This window comes from Aegilops tauschii, chromosome 1, assembly GCF_002575655.3.
Source record: "Aegilops tauschii subsp. strangulata cultivar AL8/78 chromosome 1, Aet v6.0, whole genome shotgun sequence".
Classification (NCBI taxonomy): Eukaryota; Viridiplantae; Streptophyta; class Magnoliopsida; order Poales; family Poaceae; genus Aegilops; species Aegilops tauschii.
Genome location: NC_053035.3, coordinates 193290846 through 193306370, shown reverse-complemented (window position 1 = coordinate 193306370; position 15525 = coordinate 193290846). Strand labels below are relative to the sequence as shown.

The 15525-nt window shown below is 46.3% G+C and overlaps 1 long non-coding RNA gene across 1 annotated transcript; it reads left to right on the top strand.

The window, feature by feature from the left end:
- The first annotated feature begins 8346 nt into the window (after positions 1-8346).
- Positions 8347-12348, top strand: LOC109734452 (uncharacterized). The gene is made up of 5 exons (XR_012205134.1): positions 8347-8690; positions 8933-9431; positions 10001-10163; positions 10751-11030; positions 11790-12348. It is a non-coding gene; the product is annotated as an uncharacterized lncRNA (long non-coding RNA).
- Positions 12349-15525: the final 3177 nt, after the last annotated feature.

The following is a 15525-nucleotide window of genomic DNA, read 5'->3' as shown; positions in this document are numbered from 1 at the left end:
CAAAGATACTCGTAAGTTTGTCTTGTCTTGTGATGAATGTGAAAGAATTGGTAACATTAGTAGACGCCAGGAAATGCCTATGAATTATTCACTTGTTATTGAACCATTTGATATTTGGGGATTTGATTATATGAGACTTTTTCCTTCCTCTAATGGGCATACTCATATTCAAGTTGCTGTTGATTATGTTACTAAGTGGGTAGAAGCTATTCCAACTAGTAGTGCTGATCACAACACTTCCATTAAAGTGCTTAAAGAAGTTATTTTCCTGAGATTTAGAGTCCCTAGATATTTATGACTGATGGTGGTTCACAATTTATTCATGGTGCTTTCCGTAAATTGCTTGCTAAGTATGACGTTAACCATAGAATTGCATCTCCATATCATCCTCAGTCTAGTGGTCAAGTAGAATTAAGTAATAGAGAAATAAAATTGATATTGCAAAAGACTGTAAATAGATCTAGGAAGAATTGGTGTAAGAAACTTGATGATGCATTATGGGCTTATAGAACTGCTTATAAAAATCCTGTGGGTATGTCTCCCTATAAGATGGTTCATGGGAAAGCATGTCACTTACCTCTTGAATTAGAACACAGAGCTTATTGGGCAATCAAAGAACTCAACTATGACTTCAAACTTGCCGGTGAAAAGAGGTTATTTGACATTAGCTCACTTGATCAAATGGAGAACCCAAGCTTATGAAAATTCCAAACTGTTTAAAGAGAAAGTTACAAGATGGCATGACAAAAGAATACAAAATCGGTAATTTAATGTAGGTGACCATGTCTTGCTATACAATTCTCGTTTAAGATTTTTTGCAGGAAAACTTCTCTCCAAATGGAAAGGTCCTTACATATCGAAGAAGTTTATCTTCCGATGCCATCAAGATCAACAATGCCGAGGGCAATAATCCGAAGGTGGTGATTGGCCAAAGAACAAACATTATATTTTAGGCACGCCCATTGAAACTAATATTATTCATACCATAACACTGGAAGAGTACATAAGGGAAAGCTTCTAGGACGCTCAAGAACTCTAGAAAGGAATAGGTATGAGATACGGTAAGTAAACCGACTCCAAAAGTTTTCCGAAAGCAATTTTACTCCGTTTTGGAATATTTAAAAAATTAGAAAAATAAGTAGTCTAAATAGTGCACGAGGTCCTTGGGGGCGTGCCTCCTGATGTCTACTACGCAACTTTATTCTTGTAGACTCGTGTTGGGCCTCCAATCGCAGAGCTTTGTAGGACAGTAGCAATTTTCCCTCAAGTGGATGACCTAAGGTTTATCAACCCGTGGGAGGCGTAGGATGAAGATGGTCTCTCTCAAACAACCCTGCAATCAAATACAAGAAATCTCTTGTGTCCCCAACACACCTAATACAATGGCAAATTGTATAGGTGCACTTGTTTGGCGAAGAGATGGTGATAAAAGTGTCATATTGATGGTAGAAATATATTTTTATAACCTGAATAAATAAAAACAGCAAGGTAGCAAATAGAAAATGGGCACAAAAACAGCATTGCAATGCTTGAAAATGAGGCCTAGGGTCCGTACTTTCGCTAGTGCAATCTCCGAACAGTGCCAATATAATTGGATCATATAACCACCCCTCAAAGTGCGATGAAGAATCACTCCAAAGTTCCTATCTAGCGGAGAACATAAGAATAAATTGTTTGTAGGGTACGAAACCAACTCAAAGCTATTCTTTCCGTTCGATCTATTCAAGAGTTCGTACTAAAATAACACAAAGCTATTCTTTCCGTTCGATCTATCCTAGAGTTCGTACTAAAATAACACCAAAGCAAATTCATATTCATAATACTCAATCCAACACAAAGAACTTCAAAGAGTGCCCCAATATTTCTACCGGAGAAACAAAGACAAGAACGTGTGTCAACCCCCATGCATAGATTACCCCAATGTCACCTCGGGAATCCGCGAGTTGAGTGCCAAAACATATATCAAGTGAATCAATACAATACCCCATTGTCACCACGAGTATTCAATTGCAAGACATATATCAAGTGTTCTCAAATCCATCAAAGTATTCAATCCGATAACAATGAATAAATCTCAAAGGGGAAAACTCAATTCATCACAACAAGATAGAGAGGGGAAAACACCATATGATCCGACTATATTAACAAAGTCCGCGATACATCAAGATCGTGACATCTCAAGAACACGAGAGAGAGAGATTAAACACATAGCTACTGGTACAAACCCTCAGCCCCAAGGGTGGACTACTCCCTCCTCATCGTGGTGGCCACCGGGATGATGAAGATGGCCACCGTATGATTCCCCCTCCAGCAGGGTGCCGGAAAGGGCCTAGGTTGGTTTTCGGTGGCTATAGAGCCTTGCGGCGGCAGAACTTCTGATCAAGGTTAACCCCGAGGGTTTCTGGAATTTTTGGGAATTTAGAGGGTAAAGAGGGGGTGCGAGAGGCCACCGAGGTGGGCACAACCCACATGGGCGCGCCTGGGCCCCCAGGCGTGCCCTGGTGGGTTGTGCCCCCCTCGGGGCACCCCCTAGGTGCTGCTCTGGCCCATTGGTGGTTTTCTGGTCCATAAAAATCCACAAAAAGTTTCGCGTTGTTTGGACTCCGTTTGATATTGATTTCCTGCGATGTAAAAAAACAAGCAAAAAACAGCAACTGGCACTGGGCACTGGGTCAATAGGTTAGTCCCAAAAATGATATAAAGTTGCTATAAAATGATTGTAAAACATCCAAAATGATAATATAACAGCACGAATACTTCATAAATTATAGATACGTTGGAGACGTATCACCTACCAAGCCTGTGGCCACCTCGTGTGCCCTCTGGACTCCGTTTTCTCCAGAATACTTGTTTTGCACGGTAAAAATTCATTATATAATCTCCCTAAGGTTTTGACCACCGTCTCATTGCAATATCCTATGTTCTTGTTTTGAACTATTTTTCTCACATATCTAGATCGCCATGACGTCCTCAAGCGTCCCAAGGACAAGTTCTATGAGAAGGTCATCAACCCCTACCTTCCGAAGGTGATGAAACACCCACAAATCATTGAGATGCAACAGGGGGTGCTTCAAATCCAGGATGTTCAAGGGCCAAGGAGGACCAGAAGCGTGGAGGCTGGGCTTGAAGCGGTGGAGTAGGAGGTCTTCAAGTGCCAAGGGATGGTGAAACGCGGACTCAACACCAACCACTCCATGATTACAGATTTTACCCGTGATCACAAGATGGACAACAGTAGTATTGGAGAGGCCATCTTCAAGCTTCATGAGAAAACTGAGCATCGCCAAGCCCAGATATGTGACCTGTAAAACGAAAACAGTGAGTATGAATATTGATTTAAGAGGATGAGTTTGGGTGTATATCTGAGGATCCCGGAGACTCGTTCATCTTTTTATGATGGTGAGACTATGCCTTGGAAGACGGAGGACAAGCCTCCCACATCGTCAACTTCATCATCACCACCTCCGAAGAAGGAGACTTGAGTACATGGGTATGGGCACTCTCCTTGGCTTGTGCCGACCTTGGGGGAGGTGTCCCGGTATCGTATCACCATCACATCTTTATTTGTATCATTTATCTTAGTTCGATCGTTTTGGTTATATCTTGATCTAGTAGCATAATAGTTTTAGTATGATCTAGTCTTTTAGTTTTTGCTTTGTAATCTATCTATGTAATCAAGTGTGAGAGTTATATAATAAAGATTAGTTTTGAGTTGAGGGTTTTGCTTCCTTTCCTTGATCTTGGAATAGAAAAAGAATAAAAGAAATAAAATATTATATAATAATCTTATGGAGAGTGATGACTTCACATATAAGGAGTATGATGAATAAAATTTGTTGAGGGTTGACAAACATAGTATTGGTCATTGTTGCAATTAATAGGAAGTAATTGACAGGACCCCGATCCTAAGTCACACCGATCTAGCATGTAACACATCATATCACTTTGCGGCCTCACGCACGGTGTTCCCACGGGTGCCACCTTACCTGGCCCGGGACCGTTTGCGCCTTTTGGCTCACGTACATGATAGTGTCGCTAGCATCCATGTGACTGAGAACCCGGGCCGACATGACTAGTCGTAAACCCAAAGTGGCACTAACTTACAGGGACAGGCATACATGACCCAGCAACGAACGTGTCGGTCATCAGCGAGTGAATCCGGGCTGTAGCAGCTGGGCTAACAGGACTCCGGAGAATCCGGGCTGTAGCAGGCTAACAGGACTCCGGTAGACACCGCATGACATTTCCCCGAAGGGACAGACACGGGAACGAAGGACACATGCCGGACAGCCTAAGTGTTCCGGAGCAGTAGCAAGCTACCATGGCTTAGTGGAAGCACTAGGAGACATTTCCCGGTAAGAGAGGCTACCAAGGATAAACAACTAGGTTGTCGGATCCCACACATACCAAGCATTTCAAATCATACACACAATATGCTCGATATGTGCAAATACAACATGGCATCACAACAAAACTCTACAACTCAAAGTATTTATTCATTAGGCTCCGAAGAGCCAGATATTACAAACATGGGTCTGCTGACCCAGCATTCAAGTCATACAAGAAACAAGCACAAGCGGAAGCTTAACTTGTTTGAGTACAGACAACTACAAATGAAAAGGCTGAGAAGCCTGACTATCTACAAGACCCTGCCGAGGGCACAAGATCGTAGCTGAGGTAACAAGCTAAACATCGAAGTCCACGCGGAACTACTAGTGAGACTGAAGTCTCTCTGCAAAACATAAGTTAAGCAAACGTGAGTACAAATGTACCCAACAAGACTTACATCAGAACTAGCTACATATGCATCAGTATCAACAAAGGGGGTGGTGGAGTTTAACTGCAGCAAGCTAGCTTTGACTTGGTGGCTATCCTGAACTATGACTGCAAGTAACTCTTTTGAGGTGGCGCACACGAGTCCACATATTCACCAATCAATACACCACTATGGATCCGCTCCCGTCTCCCAACGAGAACGCCATCCATAGCACTCACGCTTATCTTGCGCATTTTAGAGTATCCACTTTCACTTGTCTATGAACTGTATAGGCAACCCAGAGGTCCTTTACCGCGGACGCGGCTATTCGAATAGATCATTTGTAACCCTGCAGGGGCGTACTTCTTCACACATGTTTCCACCACCTAGCGTCCGCACACGACATGTGCTCGGCAGACTTCAAGCGAAAGTCAACGTGGGTGTAGACCACGACCTGACTAACCGCACAAGTCCCTAGTCCAGGTTTATCGCCTATTCAGGTTCCATCCGCAGGGAGTCCGGCCGAGGTTTCCACATATGGCCCCGAATGATATGTGTATGGTTGCCGGGTCACCAAACGGGCAACTCGGTACACCGGGCCACGTGCCTACTGCATCACAGCCCACCCCTCGGGTCAGCGCTGCGCACGGCCTCCAGCATAGTACAAACACCATAAACTACTTGCAACTCCTGGACAGAGGACAGGGGCGGTTAATAAGTCGAGCGGGGTCATATTTCAGGGCCCAACGTGTGGTAGCAGCTGTTCATGGATCACAACACACAGAACTCAGTTCCTGAGGACGGTTTCAATGAGACAACCCACCATGTACTCCTACATGGCCTCTCACCGCTACCTTTACCAAATCGTGTTCACACACTTAGCTCACACACAGTAGGACATGTTCATCACCATTCCAATTCATTCCCGATGAATCAGACCCGACTCAACTCTAAGCAGTAGCAGGCATGACAACAAGCATGAATGAGTAGGCACATCAGGGCTCAAACAACTCCTACTCATGCTAGTGTGTTTCATCTATTTACTGTGGCAATGACAGGTCATGCAAAGGAAAGGGGTTCAACTACCGCAACATGTAACAGTTGAATCATTGTTGTCCTAATGCAGTAAAAGAGAGCAGGAGCGAGAGAGTGGGATTGTATCCGAATGAACAAGGGGCTTTTTCTTGCCTGGCACTTCTGAAGATAGTATAGCTCTTCATCGGTGTCATCGAACTCATCGTCGGAACTACGTCCACTGAGAGGGGACAAATACCGGCAAACAGAGAAAGAACACAATCAATGCAATGCAACAATATGATGCATGATCATGATATGGCAATATGTTGTGGTTTGAGGTAATGCAACTAGCAACAATTTAAATGAAGTTGATTTGAATCCAAGATTCAAATTCAAACTCCACATGTGATTATTTAGATGTCATTTAATTGATTTGACGTGATCAGCAGGTATAAGTTGTTCAAACATGCATGAAAAAGGTACAGATGGATAGATTGAATTTTTCTAATAATTTTTCATATATAACTTATTTCATTTGGAGTTACGGTTGAATTTCTATGATTTTTAGAAGTTCGGGGTATTTTTTAAAATTTATAAATTATTTCTGATTTATTTTAATTCCAGAAAACTTTACTGCGTCAGCATGACGTATCAATGATGTCAGCAGGTCAACGGGCTGGTCCAGGTCAAACCTGACCGGTGGGGTCCATATGTCAGTGTCTAACTAACTAACCTATTTTAATTAGTACTAATCTAGAAATTAGTTAGGGGATGGCCCCACATGTCAGTGACTCGGGAGGGGGAGTCAAACTGGGTTAACCCGGGTCAAACTCGCCGGAGTTGACCCGGGGCTCGTCGCCGGCAAGGCCAGAGACGGTGGAGGGGCTCGGGATTCCTCCTCCGACGACCAAATGGCCGGCGGAGGGCATCTACGCGTAGCTGGGAGTGAGCCGCGTCGAGTGGTGGTGGTTGGACTCGGGGTGGCCGGAGACGACGACGACAGCGACCTTGGCGGCTGCCTAAGCTTGGGCGAGCTCGGGGTCGAGGCTACAACGGCCGTGGCGTTGCGGGGTTGGCACCTACAACGTCTACGCGGTGCGGCAAGTACGTTGGACGCATGCCTGGGACCAAATGGTCACCGGAGCGTCAACGGCGGCGAGCTCAGGCGGTAGCGGTTCTCGGTCGTCGGCGAAACAACGACTACGGCGTGCAAACGAGGAGAATGAACGGGGGGTTTGGACCGTGGCCTCACAGTGAGCACGCTGGGCGGGTAGGCGAGCTTGGGGAAGCACCGGAGCGAGCGGAGCGGCGAGGGAGATCTCCGGTGGGCACGGGGAAGATGAGCTCGAAGACGACGTTGCAGAGCTCCCGCGGTCGAATGGGTTGGCGTAGACGATGCAGGAGTCGACGACGGTTCTTCTGGGCGCATCGACAAGGCGAGGGGTGGACGGTGGCCGTGGCTACGGCGAGCGGCGGCGATGGTGGCGTGTCGGTGGTGCTGCGGGAGAGAGCAGAGGAGGAGGAGGGATCCAGGGAGAGTGAGAGAGGGTCGAGGGGGCTGCATGGTGCTCGTAGGCGAGTCGGGGCAGCGGCGGGAAGCAGGAGATGGCGGAGCGCGTGGTCGCGCGCGCGAGGCACACGCCCGGCGTCCTTCTGTCTAGAGGAACGGGATGACTGGCAGCTGGGCTCTGGTGGGCTGGCTGCTGCTGCTGCTGGGCCTCTCAGGTAAGGCCAGGTGAGTTTCTGCCCTTTTCTAATTTGTTTATGTTTTTATATTCTGTTCTTTGTTTTGATTTAGTAACAAAATACCAAACCATTTGTAAAATGCTGAAAATATTTGTGGGCACTTTTGAAATTATCTTCAACAGCCCTCAACTAGTTTCACCATTATTAGAACATTTAAACTATTAATAGAATTTAAATGCCCCAATTCAAATATAATATTGATTAATTCAAAAATCCAGAATGTCCTAGGAATATGTGCACCATTTTTGGAAGAGGTTTTTAGCCAATTCAAAAATGATGAACTTTTCTGCAGGGCATTTTGGGTTCATTGAAAATATTTTTATTTGAACCTAATTGGATTCATTTGATGTTAGGATTTGAACATTTTCAATTCAAATTCTTTTGAATTTAAACATGATGCATGGATGCTCACAGATGCAACTAACTACAAGCAATCTAGGGCTGTGACAGTAATAAACAAAGAGAAGTTTCACATATAAATATATTATCTTGGACATTTTTTATGATTGTGAAGACTCATTAGAATATCTTTACCTAACAATAAAGGATGGAAGCTTTCATAGTTCTTCATAAATCATCCCTTTATATCCATTGATTGTGTATAAACCATAAAGAATTGACGGCTGAGATTTCTGCTCGTTTTAAGTAAGTTTAGAGAAAACGTTTAGATGGATGGGCTTGGGCAGGCAGGAAAAAAGGTTTGCACGAGTTCGACTCGGTGTACGTCGTCACGGCACTTTTTCATATAACCTCCTGAAGTTTATCGGAATTAACCCCCACTCCTTCGTAGCCCAACATAAGTGAAAAAAAATGTTTCCTACAGCCTTACAAGAACGCGAGGTTTCCTCCGTCGCCTCGCCCCCAGCCCTCTGCACACCCCGCGCCCTCATCTCTCAGACGCCGCGCCCCCGTCCCTCTACTCGACGCCGCGCCCCCGTCCCTCCACCGCCGCGCCCCGGTCCCTCTGCTCCGCGGTGCCCATCCTCGCTCTGCCGTCGCCGAATCTGGACGAGATCGGCAGGATCTGCCGCATCTCCCGTGACATCCAACCGCAGCTGCTCGTCGGCCATGCGGGGAGGACGAACGAGCTGCTCGTCGGCATCCGTCCCACGGCCCCGCTAAAGATGGCGCCCAACCCCCTCGACAGCGCATGCCTCCTACTTGCCGCCCGGTATACCTCCCCTACTTGATGACCCCCTGGATCCCACTCCCCCTATCATAATATTCTGAATTCGAGGCAAACATAGTGTTTGATGAAAATTGACTACTGAATTGTTTTCTGTACTGCTATCGTTCTACGTCGTCAATTTAGGGTGTGTAGAAGATGTTGTCCTCGGTCTGTAGAGGATGTGGTGCGTGGCTGGTTGTGTGTATGCATATATGTTAATTGGTGGCTGGTGTGTGTGTGTGCAGGGTGCAAACGGCGACAACGAGTAGGCGGCAAGCATACTACGCCAAGAAGCAATACAGGGGCATGAAGCAAGCGAGAAGGTGTGCACGGCGACCTGCTACTGCACTAATAGTAGCCTTGACGGAGCACCGAGGCCGGCTCGACAGGGCATGCCGCCTGTCGGTAGACAACTGGTTGTGTGTTGACGGAGATGAACCCCTCGTCGTCGCCTCTATCGCTGCTAGGGATGAACCCTGCGTCTGTGCTGGTGATGGCGCTCTCCATCTACTTTCTCCACTGGCTATAAGAGAGTAGAGACCACATCGTGGATGTGTTTTTCTTCAGAGATGTGCCCCGTCGTTCTTCACTGTCGAATTTGCAATGCAATCTGTCCCTATGTTGGTGTCTTAACAACTTCGTCCTCCCACACAATGAGAAGAAGAAAGCAGCGGCTGCAATTTACCTATTGATTTCTTGGAGTGATTCAAACCTAGGAAGTCTGCTACTTGTGCAAGCAACATGGTAAGAAGTTTCTGTTTTCTTACTGATGCACCTCAATTTGGAAGGTTAGAACAATGTCAGCTTGCTTTATGTTGGTTTTCTAATTTCTACATATTCCCTCAAGCAAATATATTTATCTAGGTAGTATGGAAAGCAGGCAAATTATGTAACTATTTTGGTGTATTCATGCTTTGCTATGTTGGATTGAGGAGAAAGAATTATTTTATTGACCCATCCTATTTTTATCTATAATGATGATCACTTTTTCCATCTTGTGATCTTCTTTGCTCCAGTTGTGTGAATACTTTGTTTGCATGTCAGTGGGACTGAAATTTTCCTGCTACCATGAGTCATGGTAGTAGGCTGCTGCAGCAAAAAACTCCCTAAGAGAAGAAAAGTGAAAAAATTCTTGCTTACCATGTTTTATCTTAAAATTTTGGCTTGAATTTTGTTTCTATATAACCTATATCTCTGCATGGTTACTTTCTCCAGACATGCTTTAGCTGCAACATTGGTCAACTGGCTTGAACGCAGCACACATGTGTCATCGCCAAATGGCCCTTTTCTGAAATTCATTCTCTTATGCACAGACAGGAGTTACTCCAGGTCAGTATGTATACATACAGATGCAAGCAATGGAGAAACTCATGCAGATGATGATGAAGAAATTTTCACGAATTTTCCAACCTGAATTGGCTACAGAGGTTGGGAAAAGAGGAGTCCAGGCTCTGACGAACACATCTTCTTTCGCAGGTGACTAACTGTTGGCACCTCTATCTTTACATTACATCAGGACAGTGCTACAAAGCCCATGTATGCCTCTGCCTGCCTGCTCAATGGACGATCCGATCACAAAAAAGTGGACAAAAATATTCATGAGTTTGTCAAAATACATATTTGTTATCTTAGGAACGAGCATAGCTATCGCCAGAGTAAGCAAATATGTTTCAATTTTTCCATGAAGCAAACTTATATTATGATTATCACATTTTGATCTTGGAGTAATGGTCGACGAAAGTAGATGGTTACTGCAGTCTGCACCAGTCCAGTATTTCTAATTACAAGTTTGAGCTCCATAGGGATAATCTGATTAGTGTATGACAAGCTTGCTGTTTTAATTGTGCAAATTCTGTAGTTATTTAGTGTTTTGCAGAATGCATAGATTTTCCAGAACAGAAAGAAGTGGATGTATAACCTGGTTTTGCTTTATTATTTGGTACCATTTGGCTTTGGAAACCCAAGTTTCTCCAGTATTGTAACTCTCTGTCAAATCGTCAAATTAAACTGATCTTTCTATTTGGACAGCCTGTAATTTGTAATATTATAATTTTCCTTTTCAGGTACAAATTCAACTACACCAGGACTATTTTTTTATTAGTCCTCGAGTGTTTGTTGGAATGAGATGACACATGGTATGCCAGGCAACAAGCAACTGAAGCAAGAAGATTTTTGTAATTTCTTGGAATGAGCCCCTGAACCCAGGATGGCAAAGGATCCAATATGTCAGGACCAATGAGGAAATTGCAGAGCTTCATATTCAGTTTATTTTAGGTGCTTGCCTACTTCAAGTGTCTATATTACAGGAAACATGTTTCTTCAAGTGTCTACACACTACAAGACGTAAGTTTCTTATAGAAGTAGTCAGTTTGATTCCTTCAAAATAGTTGTTGCCTGATAATTTGTATGACTAAATAGCAGTACCTCAAATTTTCCTTCAGCTTCTTAAAACAGAGTAATTCTGTAAATCCTAACAGAACTCTGTCAGTCTGAACCAATTTCTCATAAATCTACAATACAACATCGCCTCATCTAATCGAATCATTGGTTTCAGATCAATACGTCCTTGTGCATTCCCATAAGATCAATAAAACTCAGTTTGATTGTGTCAAAAACTTGTTGCTTGACAATCTGTATGACTAGATGGCAATACCTTAAAATTGCTTTTGGTTTTAAACTGAACTGAACTCGGTTTGGGCTTAACTGAACTCAATTTGGTTCTACAAAATATAGGGTTGCATTCCATAAAAAATGTACTGAATTGAACAGCCGGTGGGCAAAATAATTCGATGGACTATAGTTTCTTGGAATTTTTCTTGTTCATTCTAAACTGGACTCAACTCAGTTTGATTATGTAAAAAAGATTGCAACAGACTTGTATATATGCAGCAGTCTTTTGCCAACACTCAAATAGATGGGCATGATGTGCAAAAGAAATCGACAGATTGTAGTTTCTGTAAGAGAATATGGCAAGAAACTCGGAATCGATGGACTTAGACTGCAATTTCTATCAAATTAGATGGCCAGACTTATGAAATAATGAAATCAATGGACGACTACAATTTATATCAAACACAGAATTGATGGACTTTCGCAATGTAGGCCTGCCCTTACCATTTACCAGGTGGTGACTTGCCGGAGGAGCCGGTGGTGCCGCTGCGATCTTCTCCGGGCGATGGTCCATGATGCAAGCTAAAACCGGGTGCGCATGGGGGAGTTGGGGCGATGGCTCGGTTCAGTGCACGGGATCGGATTAACTTTGTTTTCTCATAGGTACCTGCGTCTGGTATCGTTTCTCTGTGGGGTTACCAAACGACTATCTCTTCTTAATTGAGATGCCACATCAGTTTTCAACTTACATGGCAGGCTTAGAACCATCCAGGGTGGAGCACTGGGAGCATCCTTATAGAAGTAATGCAATATATTCTCTCTCTTATTTCTACTTGAAATACTATTGTGGGTTTGTACTTTGCCTATCATATTGCAATGATAACACATTGTATGCCTATTCTCTTAACTGTAGTAAGGATGAAGCAGGAAAGTGTGTTGGACCTTCTAACATGGATATTGTACATGTACGAGCTATGGGCTACTATTGTTTATCATATGGATTGTAAATGTAGTGACACTGAAGTTTATAACATATCCTTCAATTTCTTCAGCATAAGCCTATTCTGAAATGTTTAGAAATATTGAAGCTTCAGCACCGCGCTCCAGCTTCCGTGGAGGAGCTGCACCGTTTTGCACGTGTTGGTCAACTTATGTTGGTTGAGGGGTTGACCACGAACATAGCATAGGCCAACAACGGGTAGGTGGTCTATGTCGGGGAAGAGGGCGGCGCCGGGGAGGAGGCCAATGATGTGGAAGAGGGTGATGGAGGGAGGACGACGACGGTAGGAGAGGGAGGCAATGGCGTGGTGGCGAGCTATATAGAGTGAGGTGGAGGGTTGGCGGTTTGGCGATGGAAGGCTTGTGAGAAAGGAATAATGGCAATGTCATGGATAGCGATTCAACTAGGTTCGTCAGAAGGGGAAGTTAGAACTAAGCAACGCCACTTGGCGATGGCATTGTTGTTGTAAATATATTAAGCTGTGTCATTCGACTTCACGAAGCTAAGCTTCGGCAACTTCACCAAATTATATTATGAGAGGCCTTCGATTTGCTGTCGGTGTACAAAATTAGGGGCTCTCCTTTTGACCCCTTTACTTGTGCATGGGCAGTCAGAGCCGCGCCCAAGGCCACACTTAACAAGGCAGAGGAGGGAAGCCGGAGGGAAACCGAAGCACAAGACAAACATGGCAACGCCAAGACCAGAAACACTAAAGAGCAAAGGGGCGAGGTGGACTCCCCCGGCAAGGCCCTTCCCGGGGCGGCCTCCGCGGCCCCAGCAAGAGCCTTGCCGGGGCAGCTTGCCCAACACCAGCAGAGCGAGCCACCCTTGAGCCCAAGGGTTCCAAACGCCGCCAACGACTACATTGGAACCAAGGCTCAGGAGGCACCTCCGTGGTGGCATGTAGATCTTTGTCAAGATCATAAATACACGAGATCAGATGAGGACCAGAAGACGGCGGCCCTCGGTGGGATCCTAGCCGAGGAAATCCACAAGAGCCCCGGCAAGATCCTTGCCGGGGACAACCACGACGCCCCGGCAAGACCCTTGCCGGGGCCCCGGCAAGACCCTTGCCGAGGACACCAGCGGGGCCGCAGCCTTGGAAAGGCAAGAGTTCACCACAGAGGAGATCAGGAAGTTGGAAGCGGCAGGCTTGGTGAGAGGAGTGCTCCATCCGACGTGGTTGGCCAATCCGGTGGTGGTGCGCAAGGCAAATGGGAAGTGGAGGCTGTGTATTGATTACACAGATATCAATAAGGCTTGTCCTAAGGACCCCTTCCTGTTGCCACGCATCGACCAGATTGTTGACTCCACAGCCGGGTGTGATATGTTGTCATTCCTTGACGCCTACTCGGGCTACCACCAGATCTTCATGACAAGAGAAGACGAAGAGAAGACAACATTCATCACCCCATGTGGTACGTATTGCTTTTTACGGATGCCTTTTGGGCTGAAGAGTGCTGGCTCAACGTTTGCAAGGCAGCCCAAATTGGTTTTGTGCCCCAGCTACATAGAAATATGGAAGCTTATATGGATGACATAGTGGTCAAAACCAAGGACAAGGCAACTCTTGTACAAGACTTAGAAGAGACGTTTGCAAACCTGCGCAAGATCAACCTCAAGTTGAACCCTGAGAAGTGTGTCTTCGGCGTTCCGTCCGGCAAGCTCCTCGGGTTCTTTGTGTCACAGCGTGGGATCGAGGCAAACCCGGACAAGATCAAGGCTATCGAGCAAATTGGGGCGCCCAAGCGGATCAAGGATGTGCGTCGGCTCACTAGCTGCGTTGCCGCCATGAGCAGTCATCTCCAAGTCTGCCGAGCGCGCCCTTCCCTTTTTCAAAATCTTGAAAAAGGCGGGACCAATGGAATGGACCCCAGAGGCCGAAGCGGCACTACAGGATTTGAATAAATACCTCTCCTCTACGCCGATACTAGTTGCGCCTAGACCACAAGAGCCATTGCTGATGTACCTAGCGGCAACGAATCAAATGGTCAGCGCCGCGCTAGTGGCCTAGAGGGAGGTCGACGAAGAGGCAGTGGCAACGACAAGGCCTGGTGCCGGCAAGGCAGGGCCCCCGGCAGAGCCTGACGCCGTCAGAACAGGGCCCGCGAAACCAAATGAAGTGGTGCAGAAGAAGAAAATGATGCAGCACCCGGTTTACTTCGTCAGCTCCCTCTTGCAGGGGGCTAGGTCGAGGTATTCCGGTGTGCAGAAATTGCTCTTTGGCCTCCTTATGGCCTCGAGGAAGCTGCGTCATTACTTCCAAGCCCACGAAATCACCGTCGTCACCCGCCTCCCGTTGCAACGGATATTGCATAACCCAGACGCAACTGGGAGGATTGTGGAGTGGGCCTTGGAGCTGTCGAGCTTTGGTTTGAAATTTGAAAGCACTTCGACAATCCAGAGCAGAGTCCTGGCGGAGTTCATTGCGGAATGGACCTCGACGCCCGACGAAGAGATCCAGGAGACCACTCTCCCCGGCAAGGAAGTGAGTCACAACTGGATCATGTACTTTGACGGGGCTTTCTCGCTGCAAGGCGCCGGTGCTGGTGTGCTGCTTGTCGCACCCACTGGAGAGCACCTCAAGTATGTAATCCAGATGCACTTTCCCAGGGAGATGTCCACAAACAACACTGCTGAATACGAGGGGTTGCTTGCCGGTCTCAGGATCGCGGCAGACCTCAGGATTAAGAAGCTCATCGTCAGGGATGATTCGCAGCTTGTCGTCAGGCAAGTCAACAAAGATTATCAGAGCACGTTGATGGAGGCCTACGTAGATGAGGTGAGGAAGCTGGAAGAGTGCTTTGACGGTATACAAGCGGAGCACGTTCCCCAAGTGGAGAACGACATCGCCGATTACCTGTCGAAGCGCGCTGCATTCAAGCTACCTGTGGAACCAGGTACTTTTGTGCTTCGGTTAACTCAGCCATCCGTTGAACCATCAACAGAGCAGAACAAGCGAAGGAAATCAGGCCCCGGCAAATACCTTCCCGCCGAGCCCCTTGGGGCCGCCGGCAAGGATGTTGTCGTGGGTACTGAGCCTGTCGAGGGGCGACTAACTCCGGCAGGGCGTCAAGCCCTGGCCGTAGAGACGGCCGCTCCCATGGCAGAAGAAATGCCTTTAGTCCTTGCCATCGAGCCCGAGGCTCCGGCATGGGCACAACATACCGTCCGATTCTTCCAAGCGGGGGAGCTTCCTGAGGAGCAGGAAGAAACGGAGAAAGTAGC